At 52.8% G+C, this 17,357-nt stretch overlaps 1 protein-coding gene across 2 annotated transcripts in view; it reads left to right on the forward strand.

Moving 5' to 3' along the window:
• The first annotated feature begins 1,535 nt into the window (after window positions 1-1,535).
• The window catches only part of LOC146833672 (flavin-containing monooxygenase 5-like), a 186,106-nt gene continuing 170,284 nt past the window's right edge, over window positions 1,536-17,357 (forward strand). The window contains exon 1 of one of the 2 annotated variants that reach the window (XM_085601557.1): window positions 1,536-1,671. The gene's annotated coding sequence lies outside the window, so the exon portion shown is untranslated. The remainder of the gene's footprint in view (window positions 1,672-17,357) is intronic. The other variant, XM_085601561.1, reaches the window with a different exon arrangement.

The following is a 17,357-nucleotide window of genomic DNA, read 5'->3' on the forward strand; positions in this document are numbered from 1 at the left end:
GAGACTCTTACGTAGACTTGCATTTGTTTTAGTGCCCATTTATCTTTTACACCTTGTGCTAAGGTGTCTGTATGTGCAGTTATTTTTGTTGTAATAAAATCCTACAAATTTTAGATTCGTAGTCAGTGGTCCTTCCTAAATGAGATTTGATTCTGGTGATTATGTAATGAGATTTGAATTTCTTCCCCTCTACACTATTTAGCAGATAAAAAGATCCTGGCGACCTGAGAGGATTCTTGGAGATAATCAGGTAGGCAAGAATCCGGTCCTATCAGTACCTACAAGAAGGTCGCCCATGCAGTACCATAGTAGATCTGGGCCTCACAGTGAAGTAAGTTAATCAACAGCAAGAACTTGAGTGATGTTCTAGAGTCAGCAAGGAGCTAGCCAACTAGAATCCGTATCACAAGCCTGAGCCCCCTCGCCCCACCTGCTAGGTACTTTGCAGAACACAAACACTAGTGTAATCCTACTAAAACTGTGATCCAGGTCTTCCTGAACACACAGGGCCATATTTATCATTATATTATGCAGCACTGTGTGATAGGGAAAGGGCAGGAACATTGTACAGCGTATTCCTGCCTTTTCCCAGCGATGGTGCACAATATGCTGCCCAGCGCCAACGCACGCACCCTTGCACCACGGGAAGGAACAACGTCCTGCACAAAAACAAGCCCTGAGGCATTTTTCTATTTCTATGTGTGCTGCAAAATGCAGTACACATCGAAAGAGGAAAAAACAAAGAGAAATAAACATATTTCTCCTTGTTACACCTCATCTGGGGAGGCGTAGCCTTTTGACACATTCCCAGGTATACCATTTATGGTAAATCCGGGAATGTGCCATAATCCATGGGTGTTGCGTGGGAACACCCACTCACCACCCATGGAACGCTACCCTGGGGCAGAGTAACGCAACACAGCGATTTGCGCTGCATTATTCTAGATTTATTAGGTCACTCAGGGGCACGCAGGGGACCATGCGTGGCTTGATAACTCACATCTTGGGTTGCTTTGCACCCGCTGCGTAGTGCAAAAGCAACGCAACCCCATGATCAATATGGCCTAGGACCTTTAGGATCTTAGGAAAGGGCAATAGCTGTGACAGACAACCTCTCCACAGCTGGCACATGGGCGGTGCTGGGCCAAAACAATGGAATCCACACTGCAATGCGCCCTCACAAACAGCCCAGGACTTACATCAATCATGCACAAGTCTGTCCAGCAGCATTATAGGCCCTCTCACTGACCACGATCATGGGAAGAACTCTCATTTTACAAAAACTGCAACCTTACTGAGGCCAGGACTGGTGAGCAGAGCACCCAGGAGGAAGATTTCCACAGGAAACCCTACAACTGCAAACCCACACTCAGCATCCAGTAAGAGGTACGGGATAATATACAAAAAATTGAACTTAATATAACATGAGGTGGGAAGGCAGGAGAGTTCATTAATGTCCATATTTGGAGACTCGCACGTATACGTGACGAAGGTAAACCGGCCTGACCCGGAGGCACAAAGGGCGATGCTTTTACACAATGCCGCTCTGTACCAGGTAGATTACAGAGTGGACTTTGGCCAGGGAAGTCTTTCTAAGGGCTCATGGCAGCAAAGGAGGCGCACTGTACCACAGGCGGCAACCGAGGAGGCAGCAGGCTTAGCAGGGCGCAGGTGAGTCTGCATGTTATTGGCAATGCAACCTTCCAAACTAATGTCTATCAGGTAAATAAATGCTGAAGTGTCCTCAAATCAAAGTGACGTGGAATGACAGAGCATGGGGTCGTCGGTCCTATCCAGGCTACTCTTACCCGGCCTGATGCTCACACACAGATGGTGCATGTTCTTGCTGTCACCTTTACTGGCACTCTCTAGGTATGATTGTTCCCATTTTTATATGCTTGTTTAATATGATGTCTCCCTACTAGCTCTGGTTTTGCTTTACCCGGGAGCCTCTTGGGCTTACTACAATGTCCTGCTAGAGACCACGCTTTGGTTACATTACTAGGAAGTTTGAATACTTGGTTTGTCAGTTCCTAATCCCGCTCAACCCCCATGAACTTTGTTAACCTTTCTCCCAGTCCTCAGACCAGAAGCGTTGCTAACTAGGTTAGAGGGGCCAGATCTTGACAAGAAAAAACCGGGCCAGGGCAGACATAAAAGTAGGACGAAAGCCTTTAGTCTTACTTACTGGTTTCATGTGTGCTGCACAACGCAGCACACATGAAAACAGCAAAAACGAGGAGAAATGAAACATTCCTCCTCATTGCGCCAGGGGAAGACCGAGTTTTCCCTGGTCTTAATTCTGGCGCTGCCTCCTATTCACGCCTCCCTTGTAAATAGGGGGCGGCGTCAGAATCAATGGGTGTTGCAGTGGAACGCCCACAGCAACACCCATTGCCCTCCCCTTTCACGCTCAGCATAGTGTGAAAGGGGCCTTATTTACAAGGCAGCGTTAAGCCTCGTTAAGTGGCCTAAAACTGCCTTGTAAATAAGGCGAAGCCCCTATCGCGCCTATCGCCACAGGTACATCGTAAAAAGTGACGATAGGGGCTAGTAAATATGCCCCTATGCATCCGCTCCATGCCAGTCAGCACTTTCCCTCTTGCAGTTTCCTCTTACCCTCCCCCAGCAAACAGGAAGGAGAAATGCAGAACGGGAGTAAGGAAAACAGAATGATGGAAGGAAGTATTAAGGTCTTGGGAAAGAGAGGGGAACATGATATTACGTCCTGCTCTTTGGTTGCTTAAACTTCCATCTTAGGAATGCTTCAAATCACACATGGGAAACAGGAAGAAGAGGAATAAAGATAGAAAGAGGACATTCTGACTTTTTCCCAGTCTCTCTTCGGTCTGACTCTTCCTTTACTCCCGCCTCTCTAACTCTTCCATTCTCCTCCTTTCTCTCCTTTATATACCTCTCCACATAGCTACCACATTGCCCGATGAAGTCAGATGTGGCACCTGCGGTGCTGACAGGCCTGGCTTCCACACAATATGCCTTTAAATATCAGACTTATCATGATTGCAACACTTGGGATTTAAAGGCAGACACAGTCATCGCCTGAATTGTATGGTCCCATCAACATATATTGAAGTGGAGGGTGTCTTAAGAGTGTGAAGGTTAAAATAGCATCATTTTCGCACTAATAATGGAGTTAAATACAAATCTACAAATTAAACACTGCCATATGCTGTTGGCTAAAGAACTAGGACAAGATGGTGTCACACATGACAAGGGTCCTCTTACAGCTAGGGACACCCACCTAAGGCCTCCTGGCTGATTTTTAGGTCTCGCCTGACCCAGCGCATGCGCTGGTCTGGCGAGACTTATTGAGAGGGCTCCAAAAAGTGCTACCAGGCCAGCCTAGAGCTACAGTGCATGTGCGCGGCGCGCGCTTTACCGCGATTACTTTCACTTTAGCGGCCGCACGGCCGCTTTGCTGTTTGATCGTGATCGCGATCACTTTCGCGGCCGCACAGCCGCATTGCATAGCCAATAGGTCTCGCTTTTGGGACCTTATAAGTATTTAGTTATGCAACTGTTGCATGGCTAAACACTTATTAGGTCCCAAAGGCGAGACCTATTGGCTATGCCAATGCTTTTTTTCTTTCCCTCCTTGACACGTGACTTTCCACAATTTCTCCTACTTAACTCTTTTCTCTCTCTGACCCTGCATTGAACCTTTCCTTCTGGGGTGTAATGTTAATGCAGGTCCCTGCGCAGCCCTGCCAAGTGTCATGAATCAGGGGTTAGACTAACGTAATTTAGAGTGGTGGTCCGCATCACAGCACTAAAATGCATAAGTCATGCATTTAGAGCCTCCTGACGCCACTGGTGCTGCGTGGCACAAGCCGAGATAGTAGGAGGAGCCACTCTTCATTAGGTAAAGCAGTGCACGCCTGGTGCGCTGAGTTATTATTTCTTTATTGACATTTTTAACAACATCATCGTCGTTTTGTAGCTACGGCTGGTTTAGCTTCTTTTTCCAGCGAAAGTAACTGTGTAGGGCAATGCTGACAGACAAGTGTCCTTTTTCTCAAAAGCAGGTTACAGCAGCACGGCTGCCAATGTTCATTGGGCCTCATTTATGAGAAGTGACGCATCGCTGCGTGAAAACAGCAACGCGTCACTTCTCAGTGCGCCCTCCTTGCGACACCAATGATGCGTCATATTTATAATATGACGCATCATGTCGCAAGGAAGGACAGATATGTCAGTATAACTGACGTATCTGTCGGCGCAAAAAGTGGCGCATTGCTGGAGTTGTGTCGGAAGCCTGACGCAACTCCAGCAATGTTCCTTTCACATGGGGCAAGCCCCATGTGAAAGGGCCTGCGTCACCCTTACGCCTGCCATGAGGCAGGCGTAAGGTTTTGACGCATTGGCGTCCTAGAAGTGGCGCAGCGAAATCTCATAGATTTCACTGCGCCACTCCTACGGCTCTTTCTTGCGGGGGTACGCCCACCCTGCATACATTATACCTGGCACAGGTATAATGTAGCGCTGGGGTTATGAAGTGACGCATCTACCTAGATGCGTCACTTTGTAAATATGGTACAACATGGCGCATGTTTTACGGCACTGGTGCGTCACAAAAAGTGACACACCTGTGGCGCAAAAGTGACGCAGGGGCTCATAAATGAGCCCCATTGTATTTACCAGTCTGCATACCTTGGGGCATATTTACAAAAAGATGTCCAGAGTGTGGAGCTGTGCCAAAATCAGCAGCGGCGCGCCCTGACATTTTTATAACACAGGGATGCGCCATATTCACAAGAATAGGATGCCCCCCTGTGCAAAAAAAGCTGCCTAGCGCCAGCGTAGGCACCCTGCCGCCATGTTGCAAGGGTGCCAATGCTGCAGGGGCGATTGTTTATGTGCAGGAAAGTGCACCTTCCTGCATATAAAAAATCTTTCATGGCAATTTGTTCTTTCTATTTCTAGAATGCAGCAAACATGAAAAGAGCAAAAGTGAGGAGAAATTAATGATTTCTCCTTATATTGCCATTCTAATGCCTGGTAATCCATGGCGTTCGAATGGGTCTGTTTTTGATGCTGCCTGAGCCGATGAGACGCCCACAGCAACACCCACTGCCACAAAGGACTGCGGTGGAAAGGGGCATATTTACAAGGTGTCGTTAAGCCACATTACATGGCTTAGCACCACCTTGTAGATATGGGAAATGGCACTTCGCCACTGGAGCATCAAAGAAAGTGATGCTCTGGTGGCGAATGGGGCTTGTAAATGTGCTCCCTTTTCTTTCAGTTAAGATATTTTGGGCCATATTTATGACCCGGTTTGCGTTGTTCTTGCACTACAGAACATGGTGCAAGAGCGACGCAAACCTTAAGTCAAATGTTTGAAGCCCCAAAAATATGGAGAAACGCAATGCAGCGATAATTCCTGTGTTGCATTTTTCTGCCCTGGGTAGGGATTGCATGTGTGTTCCTATGCAACTCCCATGGTATTTTGACACATTCCCAGATTTACAAGACCTTGTAAACCCATGAATGTGCCAAAAAGGTAGGCCTCCCCATGTGATGCGTGACAAGGAGAAATATCTTTAATTCTCCTCGTTTTTTGATCTTTTTATGTGTGATGCATTCTGTAGCACTCATAGAAAGAGGTAAAAGTCTCTCAGGATTGTTTTGTGCGGGAAGGTCCACCTTCCTGCACAAAAACAATCCTGCCTACAACACAGGCACTCTTGGACCATGGTGCACGGGTGCCTGTGTTGACGATAGGCTGCCAAAACAGTGCCAGTACAAGGGAAAAGGACAGAAATGTGCCTTATTGGATAAGTATGGGGCATTCCTGCCCTTTCCCTATGACTCAGAACAGTAAGGGGACTTGCTGCACTTCCCTGTGCCACAAATGTTGCAAATATGGCCCTTTGTTACCTTCAAGCGTATGTTTTAGCAGCAACCAGGAGAAGATGTGGCATAACGGCCAGAGCTGCCGACTTTGGAGCTGGAAAACCAGGTTCAAGTCTCGGCGTCGGCTCAACATCCTGTGATTCTGGGCAAATCATTTAATCTCCCCGTGCTAACGAAAAAGGAATCTGTCCCTCTGTAATAAACTGATGCTCATGTAAAGGGCTCCAATATCGAGTTCGGGCTACATTAAAACTGCAAAAATAAAAACGTTAACGCTTGGGCCAAATACATTGCAACTTGACGGACTACTTAATAACACGCTGCACAACAGAAGTGTCTCCTATGAACTGAGTGGCGGGCAATTTAAACTTTCCTTTTTCTTATTGTGGTGCTGGCCCCAGGCAGAGAGAGAGAGAGTGTGGGGTTGGCGTCCTATGGCCCACGTGGCACCTGAGTAGCAGTGCACTCTCTGTGTGCGGCCCAGCATTGACAGTGTTGTCAGCTCGAATGACTGGCACCATTCAGGATGTTTGAAATTTTCCCATCCTGGCTAATGTGCTGTCCCCAAGCTGTGCTCTTAGACTGCAGCTGTAGCCTGTTGCATTGCCTTCCTCCCCGGCTAAATCAACAAAACACTTTGGGGCTTATTTACAAGCCCCTTGCGCCACTTTTGCATCACTTTTCCCATGTTAAAAGTGACACAAAAGTGGCGCTAGGGGCTTGTAAATAAGCCCCTTTGCTTTCAAGACTGTGCAAACAAAGCTAGCTAGCGAAGCACTCAGCTTTGAGACACATTCTCAGGCACCTTGGAATGGCAGCAGTGAAGTGAGTCATGCACTCAGCCTAGGGTGGACACCTTTCCAAGAAAAAACATGCCAGCCATCAGTTATATAAGAGTCTGCAAAGGCCTGGACATGATACTAAATAGAACTGGAAACAAAACCATATTTATTCATTTGTAATGTGCCATTTCTGTATTTTGGTTACTTCAAATATTAGTCATAGCTCCGTCTAGAACATATTTGAAAGTGCTTTCTATTTACCTTGGTTCTTTGAAGTATGTACAAAGAAGGGTTAAAATCCCAGATTGTGGTGACTTTGCTTATTTTTGTACCATCCAGAACTTCAAAATATCTGCCCTATGTTCATTTCACCTCTGCAGCACATGATTATCAATATTAGGGCGCAATAAAGTTCAATGGCATGGTGGTGTGTGATATTTTATGATGATTTCTTTACTTTTATATCTTCTGGGCACACAAATCATATTGGTATCTTAACCTTCAATTTCAGGGGTTTTGAAGCAGTTTGAAGATTCTTTATGGCTTCTCATTGATCAAAAGGGTGTCATTTCTAAAATGTATCTCTTTCCATACACTTCATTGCTTGGTTTCACTCCTGAAAAAAGGTACATTAAGTGACACACATTTGGTAATTTCAGTCTCACTCATAAGTACACTGAAACAATGCAAATGTCACACATAAGCAATCTGAAAACTTGGCGGCTATGTCTGCGACGCAGGGGAGCCCACACTTCAAGGTCTCCCAGTCATGCTAAGTCTTATGAATATCTAAGCGATATGGGAGTCACATGGACCCCTACCCACAGCCTGCTGGGGGGTGCATCATTTTGCTTGACACCACTGCTTCCCTTCTTTTCTCTTTAACCTCTTTTTCTCTTACAATGCCATGCTCACTTTACTCTTTACTTTTGAAATACTTTGTATTTAACTCTGTAAATATGTCATATTTTTCTGTGTAACTTGAATCGCTTTAACTTTTCTACATATGTAACCTGTAACTAATATGCAAGTTTAAATTTTATTTAACTCTATAAATATGCAATATTTATCTGTGTAACCTGAATCGCTTTACCTTTTCTAACTATGTAACCTGTAATCAATATGTAATTTGTAAATATGGAACTCTCACCAGGAGTAATCATAGTAGCTTTACGCATTGTCTCTTACTTCCCTGTTACTCTTAGGGGCATATTTACAAGGCCCCAGCACCACAGGAGCGTCATTTGTTTTGATGCTGCAGTAGCATAAAATGCTCAGCCATATTTACAAATCCACCCTGTGTGGCCTTTCATGGCCTTGTAACTATGTCCCCTTGCATTCTGCAGCACACATAGAAGGAGGGAAATGCCATCAATTATTGTTTTTGTGCAGGAAGGAGCTCCTTCCTGCACAAAAACTATTATTCCTGCAACGCAGGCACCCATGCACCACCGCACAAGGTTGCCTCCATTGGTGCTATGCAGCCAATTATGTGCCAGTGCAGAGGAAAGCACAGGCATGAGTCTTATTGCTGTACTTTCCTAATGAAGCAGTTCAGCGCACCAAGATGGCTTGCAACGCCACACTGCGTCATTTTCTAATAAAGATGGCGCAGATTTACTGAAATCTCGCACAACGCAGTAGGCAAAATGCTGCGTTGCGCAAGAAGAAGAGCGCAGGAGAGAGCCACATTTACCTAAATATGGCACTCTCCTCCCCTCTCCCTAGCTCCGGCGCTGAAATTAGCTTCTATGCGCCACACACCTTTGCACAATAGTGCAAGGGTGTCTGCATGGGTCTAGCATAGGTTTTGAACTGGAAGGATAGCCGTCCAGAACAAAATATTACACTGAGAATAACTTTAATCCGTTTCTCACTTTGTATGTATGCTGTACAGTGCAGCACACATACAAAGTCGGAAAAGGAAGAAGAAATGATAGCATTTCTCCTTCATAGCGCCTATTTGAAATGGGAGCTATTTTCTGGCGCTAAACCCTGTCTACCTTTTTAAGTAAATAGGGCTTAGCATCAGACAGCTTTGGGGGTTGCATAGGAACGCCGATGCACCACACATGGTTGGAGCTAAGTAATGCAAAGCAGCGATATGCGCTGTTTTGCATTACTCTCCAGTGATTTTCCAGCGCTTAACAAGTTTAGTGCTGTAAAGTAAATAGGTTAAAAAAAATTGCTTTGATTTGTGTCACATTTGTGACACAAACACAGAGTAAAATCTTAGTAAATCCCTTATGCCCAGGGCTTTAAGTGGGATGAAAAAACTGGGGGGGGGTTATCTCGCAGGGGTGTGGCCAACGTAATTTAGGGCGTGGCTTTAAAACAAGTAGGCCAAAAATCTGTGCTTGGCATAGTGTGCTGCCCGACTTGTATTTTGCTGTTTCTGGCATTGCATCCAGATATATGATACAACAAGTAACATCAGACCTACAACAAGTCAGTGCTATTGGTTTTGTCAATGGTTGTTAGTTGCATAAGATAAATAAGCAACAACTATGGCTTGTGTATAATACTGAAAAAGCTTCCACTTAAAGCCCTGGTGACACCACGACAAGGTTGCTGCTCTTGAGTTTCAAAAAGAGAAGGGAAATCCAGAGAGAAAATGCCTCTCTTTAACCCCTTCCCCACTCATGACGGAACCGCTCCGTCATGAGCCACAGTCGCCGTGTGCTCATGACGGAGTGGTTCCGTCATGCTGCGGCCGTTGGCGGCCGCGCAGCCCACGCGGCGCTAATTTCCCGCCTGTGCGGGCGATTAGCGCAGTGGGCGGAGTCATGACGGAACCACTCCGTCATGAGCACAGCTCAACCGCGGCTCATGACGGAGCGGTTCCGTCATGAGCACCGCGCCACCGTGCTGCCCCCAAACCCCCCCCAGCGCTGCGGCGGAATTCCCGCCGCAGCGAAAGGGTTAAAGGATTTCCCTTACCCTACAATGCTCACCTGGCATAACCTCCGTAACTTCTCCATTAGTGAGAAGTGAGCTGTGTGAGCACACGCACAGCAGGGTGAGCACATGCACATCGATGTGCCTGCTGTCACTGCAGTCTGGAAAGAAAAAGGATCGTCTGTGCCAGGGCACAAAACAGAGCCCGATAGAGACCCGTTTCGAGGCCCCCTTTAAACAAGCATTTGCATAGCCAATAGGTCTCGCCTTTGGGACCTTATAAGTGTTTAGCCATGCAACAGTTAATGCTGTTGTACCAATGATATTGTGCTGCATAACTAAATACTTATAAGGTCCCAAAGGCGAGACCTATTGGCTATGCCAATGCTTGTTTCGCTTTTATTATCGTGTTGCAGTTATCCAAATTAGCTATTTTGTAACCAACGGGGCAACATTTTAGGTACACTAGCGAAATTTGCAAAACTGCCGAATTTTCCCATTAGAAACAATTCTCGAAATTGCCTATTATGCGATTTGGTGCAACTTTTTTAACCCAATTGCGCTACTCGGGTAAAAAAAGAGCCTTGCCAGTGCAGACGCGTTCATACACAAAATGTCTTAACAAGAGACATTTTTTGCTCGAACCAGTATCCTTCCGGTATCTAGTGAGTTTTTTTTTTTAGTTCTCAGTGAGGTGAGTGCTCGAGGTTAAAAAAAAAGTGATGAGATGCTGGCAAACCACTTGGCGTTAAAAGTAGAATTTCACATCATTTGTCTAGTATTTTGCAAAATTTAGTGAGGAAAGAGATGTTAGACGGTTTTGCACGTCCCTTCACTAAGACAAATCATGGCATAGCATATCAGCTTCAGCGCATTTTTAAAATGTTGTCTGGAGATGTTGCATGCCCTTATCATAAAAATAACAAGCATTGGCATAGCCAATAGGTCTCGCCTTTGGGACCTTTTAAGTATTTAGTTATGCAGCACAATATCCTTACTGCAACAACATCAACTGTTGCATGGCTAAACACTTATAAGGTCCCAAAGGCGAGACCTATTGGCTATGCCAATGCTTGTTCTTTTCATCAACAGGTGTGGTTAGTCTTTTAAGTCACACTTGGCTGCATGAAGTATACCACATTAAACCTTTCATAATTGAACATTTTCAGTTAACTGAAATTGTATTTCAGATGTGTAAGTTTTGACCCCAATTAAGTGAATTTTCAACAAATCAGATCAATTACTTCCACCAGGCCTAATAAATGACTTTAGTCAATAACGACAGCTTGGGGAGGGGTCAAGCTGCTAATGTGGCCTGTCAAAATCTCTGTAGGGCACACCCACATTACCAAAAACGTGATTGTGTTGAAAATGTCCACTGCTTCATAACTCAGTGCATATATAACCGACAAGGATAGTCTTGTACTCCTACTGCCAACTTATAGTGAGCTAGTTATAGTATTTGACATCTCCAAGTTCAGCCTGGTGACCCTGGCCAGGCACAGAGGCAGGCCAGGCATGTTTCCTGGGAACTGAATCTAAGTGATAGGAAACAATTTCAATCAGAGCACAGAAGGCTAAGGTCCAAAACTCAGATCATACACTTTAGTAGAAGTGAAAAATATACCCAACTCTAGAAAGCAAGAAAATCTGGTAACAACCCCAGAAGGAAGGAAGGACCCATTACAAGTGGCGAGAACGAAGTGGGTGAGTTGAAAGCAACAGCAAATGTTCAGTCGGTGTTCAAAATTCGGTTGAACAAATGCAAACGAGAGCACATTCGTTTGTGTTGTTTTCTGATATAATTAACGATTTTACCTCGATTTATACAGGCATTTTTTTTAATTTCTAGTAAGATTAGTAGCTCCTTTTGCACTGGCAGCTACAGTCAAATGCGTGCTATTCTTTGTAATTCTGGGAGCCTATTGAAGCAACTGCAGATTAGCTAACATGGCAATGTAAACATTATATTGCCATAAAAACGTTTGATTCACAATTCGTGCAAAGAGGTATTTATGCTTTCAATTTGAATGTTTAATGATTTGTTACCAGGGTCGATAAAAGCCTTTATGCCTTGTTAATCGAATGGGATATTATCGCCTTCTGGACAGAATGATTTCCTCGTTAACGCCATAATAAAGCAGTAAATAGGTAGAAAGTGACTAGTTTACTCTAGCAAAGTATTGGGCCAGGTGTGGAGAATTCAGTCATCTTTGCTCATTTTGCAGTAGCGCAAACATCTGTGGCGAGGATTACACAGATTGGGCAGCAACTTTGGCGACCCCGAACAATGCAGAAAACACAGGGGCTGCCCGGGTGAAGAACTACAGTGGCTCTGTAGGAGACCCCCCTTGGAGGCCAGATCTACTCATTTAACAAGCGTTGGCCGCGCGCGAGCGGCCGGAGACGCAAAATGTGGTGGGGGAGGGGGAGAAGCGGGAGTTGTGTGTGTGCGTGCGTCATCACGATCGCTCTGAAAGCGAAAGTGATCGCGATGACGCACACGAGTTTTCAAAGTGCTGCTGGCAGCCGGCTGCGCGCGTGCACGATCGCGTGAACGCAAGCGTTAGGCCAGCCAGCAGCACTTTGAAAATCCCACATACAAAATGTCTCTTCGAGCCAGCGCGAGCGCTGGAGCTCAGCGAGACCTAAAAAGTGCTCATTCAAGCTTTCCTCCAATTCGTGTCAAACGTGCAGCAAACGCTGGCAACTGCAACACAGCAGAGACAAAGAGCTGACTTCTGTAATGTGGGTCAGCACTCTAGACTCTGATTTCTCACCACAACTGAAGGTGCACAATTACTGAAAACAATGACTCCTCTGTTTATAAACTCAGAGCAGCCTTTCATTAGAATACTAGAGGGAGAGAAGTAGAAACCAGAGCATGCCAAAACACAGATCACCTTTTCAGCGCTCACCTTCAGGGGAGAATCCAGGTAGTAAACAGGATTCAAAACACAGTTCATTAAGCGTCGCGTTATTGTCCTACATTACGTTTCAGGAAATTGAACCACAAGGGAAAAATAAATGACATGACTCATAGCCGGGGCCTTGTGGGGGATATTTAGGAGCACAGATGAAGCCTTTGCTGCTAAAACAAAGGTCTAGAGATTAATTGCGCATTAAAAACTCAACCCACAGCCCTTAGCACTAGGGCTGAGCGGAATTTGCGGAATGCCTCTTCGCGGAATTTTGAAAAAAAAAATGTTGAAAACGAGCGCACAACCTGAGGGACCGTGTGCCCGGGACTGGGGTCCCTCGTGCTTGGGCAGGCCGCCCTATCTCCCCGGCCTGGCTGCGTTGAGAAGCAGGGACCGGCCCCGGGCCTCCTGATGTTTGGTCAGGGCCTGGGATCCCACGTCCTGCGGCCTGCCAAGTGTCCATCTGCCCGGGACAAGGGACCCTGGTGCGGAGCCCTGCAAGGGCAGGCAGGAGCCCTACCGCTATGGCTCGGTGTGGGCAGCTGGGATTCCTTTCGGTCCCGGCCATCTGGTCGCACCTTTCCCTCGGCCATCTGGTCGCGCACAATGCTTTCCAATAGGGCGACCAGATGGCCGGGCCAGCCTGGAAGTCCCGATGAGGGTCCATCCGCCTCGCGGATCCCAGCCAGGGCTCCAGGAGGCCGGGCGCATCCGCGCCTAGGGTCCCCTCCGTCACTCGGAGCGCGAGGGTTACAAGAAAGGTGGGTAGCCTTCCTCCGGATTAGTAGGGGCAGGGTATGCCGGGACACCCCTCCTGGGGATTGCGGTTCTCAGGCGGGGACCAGATGGGCCAAGCCCGGACGTCACTTCCCCGGGGCGTCGGGTGCTTCCTCCTCCAGCCCGCGGCGAGGCAAAGTGCCCAGGACGGGCTCCATGGGTCCCCCGGGCGTCCACCGAGGCCTGCAGCCCCAAAGCCCTGCAGCCCTTCAGCCCGGAGCCCTGGAGCCCTGCAGGCCCGGAGCCCTGCAGGCCCGGAGCCCTGCAGCCCCGGAGCCCTGCAGGCCCGGAGCCCTGCAGGCGGGCCGGAGCCCTGCAGCCCCGGAGCCCTGCAGGCCCGGAGCCCTGCAGCCCCGGAGCCCTGCAGCCACCGAGGCCTGCAGCCCCAAAGCACTGCAGCCCTGGAGCCCTTCAGCCCGGAGCCCTGGAGCCCTGCAGGCCCGGAGCCCTGCAGGCCCGGAGCCCTGCAGCCCCGGAGCCCTGCAGGCCCGGAGCCCTGCAGGCCCGGAGCCCTGCAGGCTCGGAGCCCTGCAGGCCCGGAGCCCTGCAGGCCCAGAGCCCTGCAGCCCTGGAGCCCTGCAGCCCCGGAGCCCTGCAGCCATGGAGCCCTGCAGCCCCGGAGCCCTGCAGGCCCGGAGCCCTGCAGGCCCAGAGCCCTGCAGCCCTGGAGCCCTGCAGCCCCGGAGCCCTGCAGCCACGGAGCCCTGCGTGGGCAGGCGGGAATCCTAGCACGAAGGCTCGGGGTTGGACAGATGGGAGTCCTGTCAGTCCCGTCCATCTGGTTGCACCTCTCCCCTCGGCCATCTGGTCGCGCGCAATGCTTTCCAATAGGGCGACCAGATGGCCTGGCCAGCCTGGAAGTCCCGATGAGGGTCCATCCGCCTCGCGGATCCCAGCCAGGGCTCCAGGAGGCCGGGCGCATCCGCGCCTAGGGTCCCCTCCGTCACTTGGAGCGCGAGGGTTACAAGAAAGGTGGGTAGCCTTCCTCCGGATTAGTAGGGGCAGGGTATGCCGGGACACCCCTCCTGGGGATTGCGGTTCTCAGGCGGGGACCAGATGGGCCAAGCCCGGACGTCACTTCCCCGGGGCGTTGGGTGCTTCCTCCTCCAGCCCGCGGCGAGGCAAAGTGCCCAGGACGGGCTCCATGGGTCCCCCGGGCATCCACCGAGGCCTGCAGCCCCAAAGCCCTGCAGCCCTGGAGCCCTTCAGCCCGGAGCCCTGGAGCCCTGCAGGCCCGGAGCCCTGCAGGCCCGGAGCCCTGCAGGCCCGGAGCCCTGCAGCCCCGGAGCCCTGCAGGCCCGGAGCCCTGCAGGCCCGGAGCCCTGCAGGCGGCCCGGAGCCCTGCAGGCCCGGAGCCCTGCAGGCGGCCCGGAGCCCTGCAGCCCCGGAGCCCTGCAGCCACCGAGGCCTGCAGCCCCAAAGCCCTGCAGCCCTGGAGCCCTTCAGCCCGGAGCCCTGGAGCCCTGCAGGCCCGGAGCCCTGCAGGCCCGGAGTCCTGCAGCCCCGGAGCCCTGCAGGTCCGGAGCCCTGCAGGCCCCGAGCCCTGCAGGCCCGGAGCCCTGCAGGCCCGGAGCCCTGCAGGCCCGGAGCCCTGCAGCCCCGGAGCCCTGCAGGCCCAGAGCCCTGCAGCCCTGGAGCCCTGCAGCCCCGGAGCCCTGCAGCCCCGGAGCCCTGCGTGGGCAGGCGGGAACCCTAGCGCGAAGGCTCGGGGTTGGACAGATGGGAGTCCTGTCAGTCCCGTCCATCTGGTTGCACCTCTCCCCTCGCCCATCTGGTCGCGCGCAATGCTTTCCAATAGGGCGACCAGATGGCCGGGCCAGCCTGGAAGTCCCGATGAGGGTCCATCCGCCTCGCGGATCCCAGCCAGGGCTCCAGGAGGCCGGGCGCATCCGCGCCTAGGGTCCCCTCCGTCACTCGGAGCGCGAGGGTTACAAGAAAGGTGGGTAGCCTTCCTATGGATTAGTAGGGGCAGGGTATGCCGGGACACCCCTCCTGGGGTTTGCGGTTCTCAGGCGGGGACCAGATGGGCCAAGCCCGGACGTCACTTCCCCGGGGCGCCGGGTGCTTCCTCCTCCAGCCCGCGGCGAGGCAAAGTGCCCAGGACGGGCTCCATGGGTCCCCCGGGCGTCCCCCGAGGCCTGCAGCCCCAAAGCCCTGCAGCCCTGAAGCCCTTCAGCCCTTCAGCCCGGAGCCCTGGAGCCCTGCAGGACCAGAGCCCTGCAGCCCTGGAGCCCTGGAGCCCTGCAGCCCCTGAGCCCTGCAGCCACGGAGCCCTGCGTGGGCAGGCAGGAACCCTAGCGCGAAGGCTCGGGGTTGGACAGATGGGAGTTCTTTCAGTCCTGTCCATCTGGTTGCACCTCTCCCCTCGGCCATCTGGTCGCGCGCAATGCTTCCCAATGGGGCGACCAGATGGCCGGGCCGGCCTGGAAGTCCCGATGAGGGTCTATTTGCCTCCCGGATCCCAGCCAGGGCTCCAGGAGGCCGGGCGCGTCCGGGCCTAGGGTCCCCTCCGTCACTCGGAGCGTGTGGGTTACAAGAAAGGGGGGTAGCCTTCCTCCGGATTAGTATGGGCAGGGTATGCCGGAAGACCCCTCCGGGGCTGGCGGTTCTTTGCCGGGGACCAGATGGGCTACGCCCGGGCAACATCCTCCCAGGCTTCACTCCTCCGGCCCGCGGCGTGGCAAAGTGCCCAGGGTCGGGCTCCACGGGTCCCGGGCAGTCCTACCCCCGGGGCGCCCGGGCCCGAGAGCTCCGTCGGTGTTCCCCGTGCCCGAGTCCCAGCCGCTGTCCCCCAGCCCCCGGGAAGCAGAGAGCCCACCGAGCCCATGGTTAAGGCGGGAGCCCTACCGCTATGTAGCCTTCCTCCGGATTACTAGGGACAGGGTACTCTGGGACCCCTCTCGGTCCTCAGCCGGCAGCAGGACGGGCCCGGATGCTGCCCCGGTCCTGTCCCGGGGACTGCCGCGTGGCAGGGTGCCCTGGACAAGGGGTCCGGATGGTCCGGGGAGGCTTCCCCTGCGCCTGCGGGCCTGGGAGCCCCGGCTGGCTCCAGGGGCCCAGCCGGGCCCCGGGCCCCATACACCGGCCTGCGGCACTGCCAAATGCCTGGGACGGGGTTCCGTTGTGTCCGGGGAGCCTCCCCAGGCATGTCTAGGTTCATTGGCCCCTGGGGGCCCCGGGGAGGGCGGCCTCCCCGCCCCGGGCTCCGTCTGGGGTCCTGCCACGTGGCAGGGTGCCCGGGGCGGGCTCCGGAGGGCCCGGGGAGGCTTCCCCTGCGCCTGCGGGCCTGGGAGCCCCGGCTGGGTCCAGGGGCCCGGCCGGGCCCCGGGTCGGGGTCTACGGCCCTGGGCCCCGTCCCCCGGCCTGCGGCACTGCCAAAGGCTTGGGACGGGGTTCCGTTATGTCCGGGGAGCCTCCCCAGGCCTGTCTGGGTTCATTGGCTCCTGGGGGCCCCGGGGAGGGCGGCCTCCCAACCCCCGGGCTCCGTCTGGGGTCCTGCCACGCGGCAGGGTGCCCGGGGCGGGCTCCGGAGGGCCCGGGGAGGCTTCCCCTGCGCCTGCGGGCCCGGGAGCCCTGGCTGGGTCCAGGGGCCCGGCCGGGCCCCGGGTCGGGGTCTCCGGCCCTGGGCCCCGTCCCCCGGTCTGCGGCACTGCCAAAGGCCTGGGACGGGGTTCCGTTGTGTCCGGGGAGCCTCCCCAGGCCTGTCTGGGTTCATTGGCCCCTGGGGGCCCCGGGGAGGGCGGCCTCCCCGCCCCGGGCTCCGTCCCGGGTCCTGCCGCGCGGCAGGGTGCCCGGGACGGGGTCCGGAGGGCCCGGGGAGGCTTCCCCTGCGCCTGCGGTCCCGGGAGCCCCGGCTGGGTCCAGGGGCCCGGCCGGGCCCCGGGTCGGGGTCTCTGGCCCTGGGCCCCGCCCCCCGGCCTGCGGCACTGCCAAAGGCCTGGGACGGGGTTCCGTTGTGTCCGGGGAGCCTCCCCATGCCTGTCTGGGCTCATTGGCCCCTGGGGGCCCCGGGGAGGGCGGCCTCCCCGCCCCGGGCTCCGTCCCGGGTCCTGCCGCGCGGCAGGGTGCCCGGGACGGGGTCCGGAGGGCCCGGGGAGGCTTC

Source organism: Triturus cristatus, chromosome 4_2 (assembly GCF_964204655.1).
Source record: "Triturus cristatus chromosome 4_2, aTriCri1.1, whole genome shotgun sequence".
Classification (NCBI taxonomy): domain Eukaryota; kingdom Metazoa; phylum Chordata; class Amphibia; order Caudata; family Salamandridae; genus Triturus; species Triturus cristatus.